The 16,039-nt window shown below is 30.8% G+C and overlaps 1 long non-coding RNA gene across 1 annotated transcript in view; it reads left to right on the top strand.

The window, feature by feature from the left end:
* Window positions 1-16,039, top strand: part of LOC146754132 (uncharacterized) — a 187,709-nt gene extending 171,670 nt beyond the window's left edge. The window contains exon 2 of the long non-coding RNA XR_014939836.1: window positions 1-16,039. This exon is cut by the window's left edge and continues 12,101 nt beyond it. This is a non-coding gene — a long non-coding RNA (uncharacterized LOC146754132).

The raw sequence follows: 16,039 nt of genomic DNA, 5'->3' as shown, positions 1-16,039 counted from the left end.
AGGAATGGAAATGAAAGTATAAGTGAATGGAAAGTATAAAGGAAGGGAAAGTATAAAAGAAAGGAAGCAAAGGTAAGTATAAAGGAAGGGAAAGGAAGGGAATAGAAAAGAAAGGAAAGGTAGATATAATGGAAAGGAAAGCAAAGTATAAGGGAAAGTCAATGTATGTAGAATTGTAAGGATAGGGAAGTATATAAAAAAGGAAAGGCAAGGTTAATTTAAAAAAAAAAAAGGAATGGAAAGGAAGGTCTAAAGGAAAATATTACAGAAAAGAAAGGGAATGTAGGTATAATGCAAAGGGAAGGGAATTATAAAAGAAGGGAATTTATAAAAGAAAGGAAAGCAAAGGTAAGTATGAAAGGAAAGTATAAATGAAAGGAAAGGCTAAGTTTAAAAATAGGAATTGAAATGAAAGTGTAAAGGAAAGGAAAGTATACAGAAAAGGAAAGGGAAAGTATAAAAGAAAGGAAAGCAAAGGTAAGTGTATTGGAAAGGATAAGAAAGTATAAATGAAAGGAATGGGTAATTTTAAAAATAGGAATGGAAAGGAAAGTATAAGTGAATGGAAAGTATAAAGGAAGGGAAAGTATAAAAGAAAGGAAGCAAAGGTAAGTATAAAGGAAGGGAAAGGAAGGGAATAGAAAAGAAAGGAAAGGTAGATATAATGGAAAGGAAAGCAAAGTATAAGGGAAAGTCAATGTATGTAGAATTGTAAGGATAGGGAAGTATATAAAAAAGGAAAGGCAAGGTTAATTTAAAAAAAAAAAAGGAATGGAAAGGAAGGTCTAAAGGAAAATGTTACAGAACAGAAAGGGAATGTAGGTATAATGCAAAGGGAAGGGAATTATAAAAGAAGGGAATTTATAAAAGAAAGGAAAGCAAAGGTAAGTATGAAAGGAAAGGAAAGGAAAGTATAAATGAAAGGAAAGGCTAAGTTTAAAAATAGGAATTGAAATGAAAGTGTAAAGGACAGGAATGTATACAGAAAAGGAAAGTATAAAGAAAAGGAATGTATATAGGAAGGGAAAGTACAAAAGAAAGGAAAGCAAGTGTTAAGTATATTGGAAAGGAGAAGAAAGTATAAATGAAAGGAATGGGTAAGTCTAAAAATAAGAATGGAAAGGAAAGTATAAGGGAATGGAAAGTATAAAGGAAGGGAAAGTATAAAAGAAAGGAAGCAAAGGTAAGTATAAAGGAAGGGAAAGGAAGGGAATAGAAAAGAAAGGAAAGGTAGATATAATGGAAAGGAAAGCAATGTATAAGGGAAAGTCAATGTATGTAGAATTGTAAGGATAGGGAAGTATATAAAAAAGGAAAGGCAAGGTTAATTTAAAAAAAAGAAAGGAATGGAAAGGAAGGTCTAAAGGAAAATATTACAGAAAAGAAAGGGAATGTAGGTATAATGCAAAGGGAAGGGAATTATAAAAGAAGGGAATTTATAAAAGAAAGGAAAGCAAAGGTAAGTATGAAAGGAAAGGAAAGTATAAATGAAAGGAAAGGCTAAGTTTAAAAATAGGAATTGAAATGAAAGTGTAAAGGAAAGGAAAGTATACAGAAAAGGAAAGGGAAAGTATAAAAGAAAGGAAAGCAAAGGTAAGTATATTGGAAAGGAGAAGAAAGTATAAATGAAAGGAATGGGTAATTTTCAAAATAGGAATGGAAAGGAAAGTATAAGGGAATGGAAAGTATAAAGGAAGGGAAAGTATAAAAGAAAGGAAGCAAAGGTAAGTATAAAGGAAGGGAAAGGAAGGGAATAGAAAAGAAAGGAAAGGTAGATATAATGGAAAGGAAAGCAAAGTATAAGGGAAAGTCAATGTATGTACAATTGTAAGGATAGGGAAGTAGATAAAAAAGGAAAGGCAAGGTTAATTTAAAAAAAAAAGGAATGGAAAGGAAGGTCTAAAGGAAAATATTACAGAAAAGAAAGGGAATGTAGGTATAATGCAAAGGGAAGGGAATTATAAAAGAAGGGAATTTATAAAAGAAAGGAAAGCAAAGGTAAGTATGAAAGGAAAGGAAAGGAAAGTATAAATGAAAGGAAAGGCTAAGTTTAAAAATAGGAATTGAAATGAAAGTGTAAAGGACAGGAATGTATACAGAAAAGGAAAGTATAAAGAAAAGGAATGTATATAGGAAGGGAAAGTACAAAAGAAAGGAAAGCAAGGGTTAAGTATATTGGAAAGGAGAAGAAAGTATAAATGAAAGGAATGGGTAAGTCTAAAAATAAGAATGGAAAGGAAAGTATAAGGGAATGGAAAGTATAAAGGAAGGGATAGTATAAAAGAAAGGAAGCAAAGGTAAGTATAAAGGAAGGGAAAGGAAGGGAATAGAAAAGAAAGGAAAGGTAGATATAATGGAAAGGAAAGCAATGTATAAGGGAAAGTCAATGTATGTAGAATTGTAAGGATAGGGAAGTATATAAAAAAGGAAAGGCAAGGTTAATTTAAAAAAAAAAAAGGAATGGAAAGGAAGGTCTAAAGGAAAATGTTACAGAACAGAAAGGGAATGTAGGTATAATGCAAAGGGAAGGGAATTATAAAAGAAGGGAATTTATAAAAGAAAGGAAAGCAAAGGTAAGTATGAAAGGAAAGGAAAGGAAAGTATAAATGAAAGGAAAGGCTAAGTTTAAAAATAGGAATTGAAATGAAAGTGTAAAGGAAAGGAAAGTATACAGAAAAGGAAAGGGAAAGTATAAAAGAAAGGAAAGCAAAGGTAAGTATATTGGAAAGGATAAGAAAGTATAAATGAAAGGAATGGGTAATTTTAAAAATAGGAATGGAAAGGAAAGTATAAGTGAATGGAAAGTATAAAGGAAGGGAAAGTATAAAAGAAAGGAAGCAAAGGTAAGTATAAAGGAAGGGAAAGGAAGGGAATAGAAAAGAAAGGAAAGGTAGATATAATGGAAAGGAAAGCAAAGTATAAGGGAAAGTCAATGTATGTAGAATTGTAAGGATAGGGAAGTATATAAAAAAGGAAAGGCAAGGTTAATTTAAAAAAAAAAAAGGAATGGAAAGGAAGGTCTAAAGGAAAATGTTACAGAACAGAAAGGGAATGTAGGTATAATGCAAAGGGAAGGGAATTATAAAAGAAGGGAATTTATAAAAGAAAGGAAAGCAAAGGTAAGTATGAAAGGAAAGGAAAGGAAAGTATAAATGAAAGGAAAGGCTAAGTTTAAAAATAGGAATTGAAATGAAAGTGTAAAGGACAGGAATGTATACAGAAAAGGAAAGTATAAAGAAAAGGAATGCATATAGGAAGGGAAAGTACAAAAGAAAGGAAAGCAAGGGTTAAGTATATTGGAAAGGAGAAGAAAGTATAAATGAAAGGAATGGGTAAGTCTAAAAATAAGAATGGAAAGGAAAGTATAAGGGAATGGAAAGTATAAAGGAAGGGAAAGTATAAAAGAAAGGAAGCAAAGGTAAGTATAAAGGAAGGGAAAGGAAGGGAATAGAAAAGAAAGGAAAGGTAGATATAATGGAAAGGAAAGCAATGTATAAGGGAAAGTCAATGTATGTAGAATTGTAAGGATAGGGAAGTATATAAAAAAGGAAAGGCAAGGTTAATTTAAAAAAAAGAAAGGAATGGAAAGGAAGGTCTAAAGGAAAATATTACAGAAAAGAAAGGGAATGTAGGTATAATGCAAAGGGAAGGGAATTATAAAAGAAGGGAATTTATAAAAGAAAGGAAAGCAAAGGTAAGTATGAAAGGAAAGGAAAGTATAAATGAAAGGAAAGGCTAAGTTTAAAAATAGGAATTGAAATGAAAGTGTAAAGGAAAGGAAAGTATACAGAAAAGGAAAGGGAAAGTATAAAAGAAAGGAAAGCAAAGGTAAGTATATTGGAAAGGAGAAGAAAGTATAAATGAAAGGAATGGGTAATTTTCAAAATAGGAATGGAAAGGAAAGTATAAGTGAATGGAAAGTATAAAGGAAGGGAAAGTATAAAAGAAAGGAAGCAAAGGTAAGTATAAAGGAAGGGAAAGGAAGGGAATAGAAAAGAAAGGAAAGGTAGATATAATGGAAAGAAAAGCAAAGTATAAGGGAAAGTCAATGTATGTAGAATTGTAAGGATAGGGAAGTATATAAAAAAGGAAAGGCAAGGTTAATTTAAAAAAAAAAAGGAATGGAAAGGAAGGTCTAAAGGAAAATATTACAGAAAAGAAAGGGAATGTAGGTATAATGTAAAGGGAAGGGAATTATAAAAGAAGGGAATTTATAAAAGAAAGGAAAGCAAAGGTAAGTATGAAAGGAAAGGAATGGATAAATGAAAGGAAAGGCTAAGTTTAAAAATAGGAATTGAAATGAAAGTGTAAAGAAAGGAAAGTATACAGAAAAGGAAAGGGAAAGTATAAAAGAAAGGAAAGCAAAGGTAAGTATATTGGAAAGGATAAGAAAGTATAAATGAAAGGAATGGGTAATTTTAAAAATAGGAATGGAAAGGAAAGTATAAGTGAATGGAAAGTATAAAGGAAGGGAAAGTATAAAAGAAAGGAAGCAAAGGTAAGTATAAAGGAAGGGAAAGGAAGGGAATAGAAAAGAAAGGAAAGGTAGATATAATGGAAAGGAAAGCAAAGTATAAGGGAAAGTCAATGTATGTAGAATTGAAAGGATAGGGAAGTATATAAAAAAGGAAAGGCAAGGTTAATTTAAAAAAAAGAAAGGAATGGAAAGGAAGGTCTAAAGAAAAATGTTACAGAACAGAAAGGGAATGTAGGTATAATGCAAAGGGAAGGGAATTATAAAAGAAGGGAATTTATAAAAGAAAGGAAAGCAAAGGTAAGTATGAAAGGAAAGGAAAGGAAAGTATAAATGAAAGGAAAGGCTAAGTTTAAAAATAGGAATTGAAATGAAAGTGTAAAGGACAGGAATGTATACAGAAAAGGAAAGTATAAAGAAAAGGAATGTATATAGGAAGGGAAAGTACAAAAGAAAGGAAAGCAAGGGTTAAGTATATTGGAAAGGAGAAGAAAGTATAAATGAAAGGAATGGGCAAGTCTAAAAATAAGAATGGAAAGGAAAGTATAAGTGAATGGAAAGTATAAAGGAAGGGAAAGTATAAAAGAAAGGAAGCAAAGGTAAGTATAAAGGAAGGGAAAGGAAGGGAATAGAAAAGAAAGGAAAGGTAGATATAATGGAAAGGAAAGCAATGTATAAGGGAAAGTCAATGTATGTAGAATTGTAAGGATAGGGAAGTATATAAAAAAGGAAAGGCAAGGTTAATTTAAAAAAAAGAAAGGAATGGAAAGGAAGGTCTAAAGGAAAATGTTACAGAACAGAAAGGGAATGTAGGTATAATGCAAAGGGAAGGGAATTATAAAAGAAGGGAATTTATAAAAGAAAGGAAAGCAAAGGTAAGTATGAAAGGAAAGGAAAGTATAAATGAAAGGAAAGGCTAAGTTTAAAAATAGGAATTGAAATGAAAGTGTAAAGGAAAGGAAAGTATACAGAAAAGGAAAGGGAAAGTATAAAAGAAAGGAAAGCAAAGGTAAGTATATTGGAAAGGATAAGAAAGTATAAATGAAAGGAATGGGTAATTTTCAAAATAGGAATGGAAAGGAAAGTATAAGTGAATGGAAAGTATAAAGGAAGGGAAAGTATAAAAGAAAGGAAGCAAAGGTAAGTATAAAGGAAGGGAAAGGAAGGGAATAGAAAAGAAAGGAAAGGTAGATATAATGGAAAGGAAAGCAAAGTATAAGGGAAAGTCAATGTATGTAGAATTGTAAGGATAGGGAAGTATATAAAAAAGGAAAGGCAAGGTTAATTTAAAAAAAAAAAGGAATGGAAAGGAAGGTCTAAAGGAAAATATTACAGAAAAGAAAGGGAATGTAGGTATAATGTAAAGGGAAAGGAATTATAAAAGAAGGGAATTTATAAAAGAAAGGAAAGCAAAGGTAAGTATGAAAGGAAAGGAAAGTATAAATGAAAGGAAAGGCTAAGTTTAAAAATAGGAATTGAAATGAAAGTGTAAAGGAAAGGAAAGTATACAGAAAAGGAAAGGGAAAGTATAAAAGAAAGGAAAGCAAAGGTAAGTATATTGGAAAGGATAAAAAAGTATAAATGAAAGGAATGGGTAATTTTCGAAATAGGAGTGGAAAGGAAAGTATAAGTGAATGGAAAGTATAAAGGAAGGGAAAGTATAAAAGAAAGGAAGCAAAGGTAAGTATAAAGGAAGGGAAAGGAAGGGAATAGAAAAGAAAGGAAAGGTAGATATAATGGAAAGGAAAGCAATGTATAAGGGAAAGTCAATGTATGTAGAATTGTAAGGATAGGGAAGTATATAAAAAAGGAAAGGCAAGATTAATTTAAAAAAAAGAAAGGAATGGAAAGGAAGGTCTAAAGGAAAATATTACAGAAAAGAAAGGGAATGTAGGTATAATGCAAAGGGAAGGGAATTATAAAAGAAGGGAATTTATAAAAGAAAGGAAAGCAAGGGTAAGTATGAAAGGAAAGGAATGGATAAATGAAAGGAAAGGCTAAGTTTAAAAATAGGAATTGAAATGAAAGTGTAAAGAAAGGAAAGTATACAGAAAAGGAAAGGGAAAGTATAAAAGAAAGGAAAGCAAAGGTAAGTATATTGGAAAGGATAAGAAAGTATAAATGAAAGGAATGGGTAATTTTAAAAATAGGAATGGAAAGGAAAGTATAAGGGAATGGAAAGTATAAAGGAAGGGAAAGTATAAAAGAAAGGAAGCAAAGGTAAGTATAAAGGAAGGGAAAGGAAGGGAATAGAAAAGAAAGGAAAGGTAGATATAATGGAAAGGAAAGCAATGTATAAGGGAAAGTCAATGTATGTAGAATTGTAAGGATAGGGAAGTATATAAAAAAGGAAAGGCAAGATTAATTTAAAAAAAAGAAAGGAATGGAAAGGAAGGTCTAAAGAAAAATGTTACAGAACAGAAAGGGAATGTAGGTATAATGCAAAGGGAAGGGAATTATAAAAGAAGGGAATTTATAAAAGAAAGGAAAGCAAAGGTAAGTATGAAAGGAAAGGAAAGTATAAATGAAAGGAAAGGCTAAGTTTAAAAATAGGAATTGAAATGAAAGTGTAAAGGAAAGGAAAGTATACAGAAAAGGAAAGGGAAAGTATAAAAGAAAGGAAAGCAAAGGTAAGTATATTGGAAAGGATAAAAAAGTATAAATGAAAGGAATGGGTAATTTTAAAAATAGGAATGGAAAGGAAAGTATAAGTGAATAGAAAGTATAAAGGAAGGGAAAGTATAAAAGAAAGGAAGCAAAGGTAAGTATAAAGGAAGGGAAAGGAAGGGAATAGAAAAGAAAGGAAAGGTAGATATAATGGAAAGGAAAGCAAAGTATAAGGGAAAGTCAATGTATGTAGAATTGTAAGGATAGGGAAGTATATAAAAAAGGAAAGGCAAGGTTAATTTAAAAAAAAAAAAGGAATGGAAAGGAAGGTCTAAAGGAAAATGTTACAGAACAGAAAGGGAATGTAGGTATAATGCAAAGGGAAGGGAATTATAAAAGAAGGGAATTTATAAAAGAAAGGAAAGCAAAGGTAAGTATATTGGAAAGGAGAAGAAAATATAAATGAAAGGAAAGGCTAAGTTTAAAAATAGGAATTGAAATGAAAGTGTAAAGGAAAGGAAAGTATACAGAAAAGGAAAGGGAAAGTATAAAAGAAAGGAAAGCAAAGGTAAGTATATTGGAAAGGATAAGAAAGTATAAATGAAAGGAATGGGTAATTTTCAAAATAGGAATGGAAAGGAAAGTATAAGTGAATGGAAAGTATAAAGGAAGGGAAAGTATAAAAGAAAGGAAGCAAAGGTAAGTATAAATGAAGGGAAAGGAAGGGAATAGAAAAGAAAGGAAAGGTAGATATAATGGAAAGGAAAGCAAAGTATAAGGGAAAGTCAATGTATGTAGAATTGTAAGGATAGGGAAGTATATAAAATAGGAAAGGCAAGGTTAATTTAAAAAAAAAAAAGGAATGGATAGGAAGGTCTAAAGGAAAATATTACAGAAAAGAAAGGGAATGTAGGTATAATGCAAAGGGAAGGGAATTATAAAAGAAGGGAATTTATAAAAGAAAGGAAAGCAAAGGTAAGTATGAAAGGAAAGGAATGTATAAATGAAAGGAAAGGCTAAGTTTAAAAATAGGAATTGAAATGAAAGTGTAAAGGAAAGGGAAGTATACAGAAAAGGAAAGGGAAAGTATAAAAGAAAGGAAAGCAAAGGTAAGTATATTGGAAATGATAAGAAAGTATAAATGAAAGGAATGGGTAATTTTAAAAATAGGAATGGAAAGGAAAGTATAAGGGAATGGAAAGTATAAAGGAAGGGAAAGTACAAAAGAAAGGAAGCAAAGTTAAGTATAAAGGAAGGGAAAGGAAGGGAATAGAAAAGAAAGGAAAGGTAGATATAATGGAAAGGAAAGCAAAGTATAAGGGAAAGTCAATGTATGTAGAATTGTAAGGATAGGGAAGTATATAAAAAAGGAAAGGCAAGGTTAATTTAAAAAAAAAAAAAGGAATGGAAAGGAAGGTCTAAAGGAAAATATTACAGAACAGAAAGGGAATGTAGGTATAATGCAAAGGGAAGGGAATTATAAAAGAAGGGAATTTATAAAAGAAATGAAAGCAAAGGTAAGTATGAAAGGAAAGGAAAGTATAAATGAATGGACAGGCTAAGTTTAAAAATAGGAATTCAAATGAAAGTGTAAAGGAAAGGAAAGTATACAGAAAAGGAAAGGGAAAGTATAAAAGAAAGGAAAGCAAAGGTAAGTATATTGGAAAGGATAAGAAAGTATAAATGAAAGGAATGGGTAATTTTAAAAATAGGAATAGAAAGGAAAGTATAAGGGAATGGAAAGTATAAAGGAAGGGAAAGTACAAGAGAAAGGAAGCAAAGGTAAGTATAAAGGAAGGGAAAGGAAGGGAATAGGAAAGAAAGGAAAGGTAGATATAATGGAAAGGAAAGCAATGTAGAAGGGGAAGTCAATGTATGTAGAATTGTAAGGATAGGGAAGTATATAAAAAAGGAAAGGCAAGGTTAATTTAAAAAAAAGAAAGGAATGGAAAGGACGGACTAAAGGAAAATGTTACAGAACAGAAAGGGAATGTAGGTATAATGCAAAGGGAAGGGAATTATAAAAGAAGGGAATTTATAAAAGAAAGGAAAGCTAATGTAAGTATGAAAGGAAACGAAAGGAAAGTATAAATGAAAGGAAAGGCTAAGTTTAAAAATAGGAATTGAAATGAAAGTGTAAAGGACAGGAATGTATACAGAAAAGGAAAGTATAAAGAAAAGGAATGTATATAGGAAGGGAAAGTATAAAAGAAAGGAAAGCAAAGGTAAGTATATTGGAAAGGAGCAGAAAGTATAAATGAAAGGAATGGGTAATTTTAAAAATAGGAATGGAAAGGAAAGTATAAGGGAATGGAAAGTATAAAGGAAGGGAAAGTATAAAAGAAAGGAAGTAAAGGTAAGTATAAAGGAAAGGAAAGGAAGGGAATAGAAAAGAAAGGAAAGGTAGATATAATGGAAAGGAAAGCAATGTATAAGGGAAAGTCAATGTATGTAGAATTGTAAGGATAGGGAAGTATATAAAAAAGGAAAGGCAAGGTTAATTTAAAAAAAAAAAAGGAATGGAAAGGAAGGTCTAAAGGAAAATGTTACAGAACAGAAAGGGAATGTAGGTATAATGCAAAGGGAAGGGAATTATAAAAGAAGGGAATTTATAAAAGAAAGGAAAGCAAATGTAAGTATGTAAGGAAAGTATAAATGAAAGGAAAGGCTAAGTTTAAAAATAGGAATTGAAATGAAAGTGTAAAGGAAAGGAATGTATACAGAAAAGGAAAGTATAAAGAAAAGGAATGTATATAGGAAGGGAAAGTTTAAAAGAAAGGAAAGCAAAGGTTAAGTATATTGGAAAGGAGAAGAAAATATAAATGAAAGGAATGGGTAAGTCTAAAAATAGGAATGGAAAGGAAAGTATAAGGGAATGGAAAGTATAAAGGATAGGAAAGTATAAAAGAAAGGAAGCAAAGGTAAGTATAAAGGAAGGGAAAGGAAGGGAATAGAAAAGAAAGGAAAGGTAGATATAATGGAAATAAAAGCAATGTATAAAGGAAAGTCAATGTACGTAGAATTGTAAGGATAGGGAAGTATATAAAAAAGGAAAGGAAAGGTTAATTTAAAAAAAAAAAAAAGAAATGGAAAGGAAGCTCTAAAGGAAAATGTTAAAGAACAGAAAGGGAATGTAGGTATAATGCAAAGGGAAGGGAATTTATAAAAGAAATGAAAGCAAAGGTAAGTATGAAAGGAAAGGAAAGTATAAATGAAAGGAAAGGCTAAGTTTAAAAATAGGAATTGAAATGAAAGTGTAAAGGAAAGGAAAGTATACAGAAAAGGAAAGGGAATGTATAAAAGAAAGGAAAGCAAAGGTAAGTATATTGGAAAGGAGAAGAAAGTATAAATGAAAGGAATGGGTAATTTTAAAAATAGGAATGGAAAGGAAAGTATAAGGGGATGGAAAGTATAAAGGAAGGGAAAGTATAAAAGAAAGGAAGCAAAGGTAAGTATAAAGGAAGGGAAAGGAAGGGAATAGAAAAGAAAGGAAAGGTAGATATAATGGAAAGGAAAGCAAAGTATAAGGGAAAGTCAATGTATGTAGAATTGTAAGGATAGGGAAGTATATAAAAAAGGAAAGGCAAGGTTAATTTAAAAAAAAAAAAGGAATGGAAAGGAAGGTCTAAAGGAAAATATTACAGAACAGAAAAGGAATGTAGGTATAATGCAAAGAGAAGGGAATTATAAAAGAAGGGAATTTATAAAAGAAATGAAAGCAAAGGCAAGTATGAAAGGAAAGGAAAGTATAAATGAAAGGAAAGGCTAAGTTTAAAAATAGGAATTGAAATGAAAGTGCAAAGGAAAGGAAAGTATACAGAAAAGGAAAGGGAAAGTATAAAAGAAAGGAAAGAAAAGGTAAGTATATTGGAAAGGAGGCGAAAATATAAATGAAAGGAATGGGTAATTTTAAAAATAGGAATGGAAAGGAAAGTATAAGGGAATGGAAAGTATAAAGGAATGGAAAGTATAAAAGAAAGGAAGCAAAGGTAAGTATAAAGGAAGGGAAAGGAAGGGAATAGAAAAGAAAGGAAAGGTAGATATAATGGAAAGGAAAGCAATGTATAAGGGAAAGTCAATGTATGTAGAATTGTAAGGATAGGGAAGTATATAAAAAAGGAAAGGCAAGGTTAATTTAAAAAAAGAAAGGAATGGAAAGGAAGGTCTAAAGGAAAATGTTACAGAACAGAAAGGGAATGTAGGTATAATGCAAAGGGAAGGGAATTATAAAAGAAGGGAATTTATAAAAGAAAGGAAAGCAAAGGTAAGTATGAAAGGAAAGGAAAGGAAAGTATAAATGAAAGGAAAGGCTAAGTTTAAAAATAGGAATTGAAATGAAAGTGTAAAGGAAAGGGAAGTATACAGAAAAGGAAAGGGAAAGTATAAAAGAAAGGAAAGGAAAGGTAAGTATATTGGAAAGGAGAAGAAAGTATAAATGAAAGGAATGGGTAATTTTAAAAATAGGAATGGAAAGGAAAGTATAAGGGAATGGAAAGTATAAAGGAAGGGAAAGTATAAAAGAAAGGAAGCAAAGGTAAGTATAAAGGAAGGGAAAGGAAGGGAATAGAAAAGAAAGGAAAGGTAGATATAATGGAAAGGAAAGCAAAGTATAAGGGAAAGTCAATGTATGTAGAATTGTAAGGATAGGGAAGTATATAAAAAAGGAAAGGCAAGGTTAATTTAAAAAAAAAAAAAAAAAGGAATGGAAAGGAAGGTCTGAAGGAAAATGTTAAAGAACAGAAAGGGAATGTAGGTATAATGCAAAGGGAAGGGAATTTTAAAGAAGGGAATTTATAAAAGAAAGGAAAGCAAAGGTAAGTATGAAAGTAAAGGAAAGTATAAATGAAAGGAAAGGCTAAGTTTAAAAATAGGAATTGAAATGAAAGTGTAAAGGAAAGGAAAGTATACAGAAAAGGAAAGGGAAAGTATAAAAGAAAGGAAAGCAAAGGTAAGTATATTGGAAAGGATAAGAAAGTATAAATGAAAGGAATGGGTAATTTTAAAAATAGGAATGGAAAGGGAAGTATAAGGGAATGGAAAGTATAAAGGAAGGGAAAGTATAAAAGAAAGGAAGCAAAGGTAAGTATAAAGGAAGGGAAAGGAAGGGAATAGAAATGAAAGGAAAGGTAGATATAATGGAAAGGAATGTATAAGGGAAAGTCAATGTATGTAGAATTGTAAGGATAGGGAAGTATATAAAAAAGGAAAGGCAAGGTTAATTTAAAAAAAAGAAAGGAATGGAAAGGAAGGTCTAAAGAAAAATGTTACAGAACAGAAAGGGAATGTAGGTATAATGCAAAGGGAAGGGAATTATAAAAGAAGGGAATTTATAAAAGAAAGAAAAGCAAAGGTAAGTATGAAAGGAAAGGAAAGTATAAATGAAAGGAAAGGCTAAGTTTAAAAATAGGAATTGAAATGAAAGTGTAAAGGAAAGGAAAGTATACAGAAAAGGAAAGGGAAAGTATAAAAGAAAGGAAAGGAAAGGTAAGTATATTGGAAAGGAGGCGAAAATATAAATGAAAGGAATGGGTAATTTTAAAAATAGGAATGGAAAGGAAAGTATAAGGGAATGGAAAGTATAAAGGAAGGGAAAGTATAAAAGAAAGGAAGCAAAGGTAAGTATAAAGGAAGGGAAAGGAAGGGAATAGAAAAGAAAGGAAAGGTAGATATAATGGAAAGGAAAGCAAAGTATAAGGGAAAGTCAATGTATGTAGAATTGTAAGGATAGGGAAGTATATAAAAAAGGAAAAACAAGGTTAATTTAAAAAAAAAAAAAAAAGGAATGGAAAGGAAGGTCTGAAGGAAAATGTTAAAGAGCAGAAAGGGAATGTAGGTATAATGCAAAGGGAAGGGAATTATAAAAGAAGGGAATTTATAAAAGAAAGGAAAGCAAAGGTAAGTATGAAAGGAAAGGAAAGTATAAATGAAAGGAAAGGCTAAGTTTAAAAATAGGAATTGAAATGAAAGTGTAAAGGAAAGGAAAGTATACAGAAAAGGAAAGGGAAAGTATAAAAGAAAGGAAAGCAAAGGTAAGTATATTGGAAAGGATAAGAAAGTATAAATGAAAGGAATGGGTAATTTTAAAAATAGGAATGGAAAGGGAAGTATAAGGGAATGGAAAGTATAAAGGAAGGGAAAGTATAAAAGAAAGGAAGCAAAGGTAAGTATAAAGGAAGGGAAAGGAAGGGAATAGAAATGAAAGGAAAGGTAGATATAATGGAAAGGAAAGCAATGTATAAGGGAAAGTCAATGTATGTAGAATTGTAAGGATAGGGAAGTATATAAAAAAGGAAAGGCAAGGTTAATTTAAAAAAAAGAAAGGAATGGAAAGGAAGGTCTAAAGAAAAATGTTACAGAACAGAAAGGGAATGTAGGTATAATGCAAAGGGAAGGGAATTATAAAAGAAGGGAATTTATAAAAGAAAGAAAAGCAAATGTAAGTATGAAAGGAAAGGAAAGTATAAATGAAAGGAAAGGCTAAGTTTAAAAATAGGAATTGAAATGAAGGTGTAAAGGAAAGGAAAGTATACAGAAAAAGAAAGGGAAAGTATAAAAGAAAGGAAAGCAAAGGTAAGTATATTGGAAAGGATAAGAAAGTATAAATGAAAGGAATGGGTAATTTTAAAAATAGGAATGGAAAGGAAAGTATAAGGGAATGGAAAGTATAAAGGAAGGGAAAGTATAAAAGAAAGGAAGCAAAGGTAAGTATAAAGGAAGGGAAAGGAAGGGAATAGAAAAGAAAGGAAAGGTAGATATAATGGAAAGGAAAGCAAAGTATAAGGGAAAGTCAATGTATGTAGAATTGTAAGGATAGGGAAGTATATAAAAAAGGAAAGGCAAGGTTAATTTAAAAAAAAAAAAAAGGAATGGAAAGGAAGGTCTAAAGGAAAATATTACAGAAAAGAAAGGGAATGTAGGTATAATGCAAAGGGAAGGGAATTATAAAAGAAGGGAATTTATAAAAGAAAGGAGAGCAAAGGTAAGTATGAAAGGAAAGGAAAGTATAAATGAAAGGAAAGGCTAAGTTTAAAAATAGGAATTGAAATGAAATTGTAAAGGAAAGGAAAGTATACAGAAAAGGAAAGGGAAAGTATAAAAGAAAGGAAAGCAAAGGTAAGTATATTGGAAAGGATAAGAAAGTATAAATGAAAGGAATGGGTAAGTTTAAAAATAGGAATGGAAAGGAAAGTATAAGGGAATGGAAAGTATAAAGGAAGGGAAAGTATAAAAGAAAGGAAGCAAAGGTAAGTATAAAGGAAGGGAAAGGAAGGGAATAGAAAAGAAAGGAAAGGTAGATATAATGGAAAGGAAAGCAATGTATAAAGGAAAGTCAATGTACGTAGAATTGTAAGGATAGGGAAGTATATAAAAAAGGAAAGGAAAGGTTAATTTAAAAAAAAAAAAGAAATATAAAGGAAGCTCTAAAGGAAAATGTTAAAGAACAGAAAGGGAATGTAGGTATAATGCAAAAGGGAAGGGAATTATAAAAGAAGGGAATTTATAAAAGAAAGAAAAGCAAAGGTAAGTATGAAAGGAAAGGAAAGTATAAATGAAAGGAAAGGCTAAGTTTAAAAATAGGAATTGAAATGAAGGTGTAATGGAAAGGAAAGTATACAGAAAAAGAAAGGGAAAGTATAAAAGAAAGGAAAGCAAAGGTAAGTATATTGGAAAGGATAAGAAAGTATAAATGAAAGGAATGGGTAATTTTAAAAATAGGAATGGAAAGGAAAGTATAAGGGAATGGAAAGTATAAAGGAAGGGAAAGTATAAAAGAAAGGAAGCAAAGGTAAGTATAAAGGAAGGGAAAGGAAGGGAATAGAAAAGAAAGGAAAGGTAGATATAATGGAAAGGAAAGCAAAGTATAAGGGAAAGTCAATGTATGTAGAATTGTAAGGACAGGGAAGTATATAAAAAAGGAAAGGCAAGGTTAATTTAAAAAAAAAAAAAAAGGAATGGAAAGGAAGGTCTAAAGGAAAATGTTACAGAACAGAAAGGGAATGTAGGTATAATGCAAAGGGAAGGGAATTATAAAAGAAGGGAATTTATAAAAGAAAGGAAAGCAAAGGTAAGTATGAAAGGAAAGGAAAGTATAAATGAAAGGAAAGGCTAAGTTTAAAAATAGGAATTGAAATGAAAGTGTAAAGGAAAGGAAAGTATACAGAAAAGGAAAGGGAAAGTATAAAAGAAAGGAAAGCAAAGGTAAGTATATTGGAAAGGATAAGAAAGTATAAATGAAAGGAATGGGTAAGTTTAAAAATAGGAATGGAAAGGAAAGTATAAGGGAATGGAAAGTATAAAGGAAGGGAAAGTATAAAAGAAAGGAAGCAAAGGTAAGTATAAAGGAAGGGAAAGGAAGGGAATAGAAAAGAAAGGAAAGGTAGATATAATGGAAAGGAAAGCAAAGTATAAGGGATAGTCAATGTATGTAGAATTGTAAGGATAGGGAAGTATATAAAAAAGGAAAGGCAAGGTTAATTTAAAAAAAAAAAAGAAATTGAAAGAAAGGTCTAAAGGAAAATGTTACAGAACAGAAAGGGAATGTAGGTATAATGCTAAGGAAAGGGAATTATAAAAGAAGGGAATTTATAATAGAAAGGAAAGCAAAGGTAAGTATGAATGGAAAGGAAAGTATAAATGAAAGGAAAGGCTAAGTTTAAAAATAGGAATTGAAATGAAAGTGTAAAGGAAAGAAAAGTATACTGAAAAGGAAAGGGAAAGTATAAAAGAAAGGAAAGCAAAGGTAAGTATATTGGAAAGGATAAGAAATTATAAATGAAAGGAATGGGTAATTTTAAAAATAGGAATGGAAAGGAAAGTATAAGTGAATGGAAAGTATAAAGGAAGGGAAAGTATAAAAGAAAGGAAGCAAAGGTAAGTATAAAGGAAGGGAAAGGAAGGGAATAGAAAAGAAAGGAAAGGTAGATATAATGGAAAGGAAAGCAATGTATAAGGGAAAGT

This window comes from Coturnix japonica, chromosome Z (assembly GCF_054131305.1).
Source record: "Coturnix japonica strain WE chromosome Z, WE-NBRP24, whole genome shotgun sequence".
NCBI lineage: Eukaryota > Metazoa > Chordata > Aves > Galliformes > Phasianidae > Coturnix > Coturnix japonica.
This window is presented reverse-complemented; position numbering and strand designations above follow the sequence as displayed.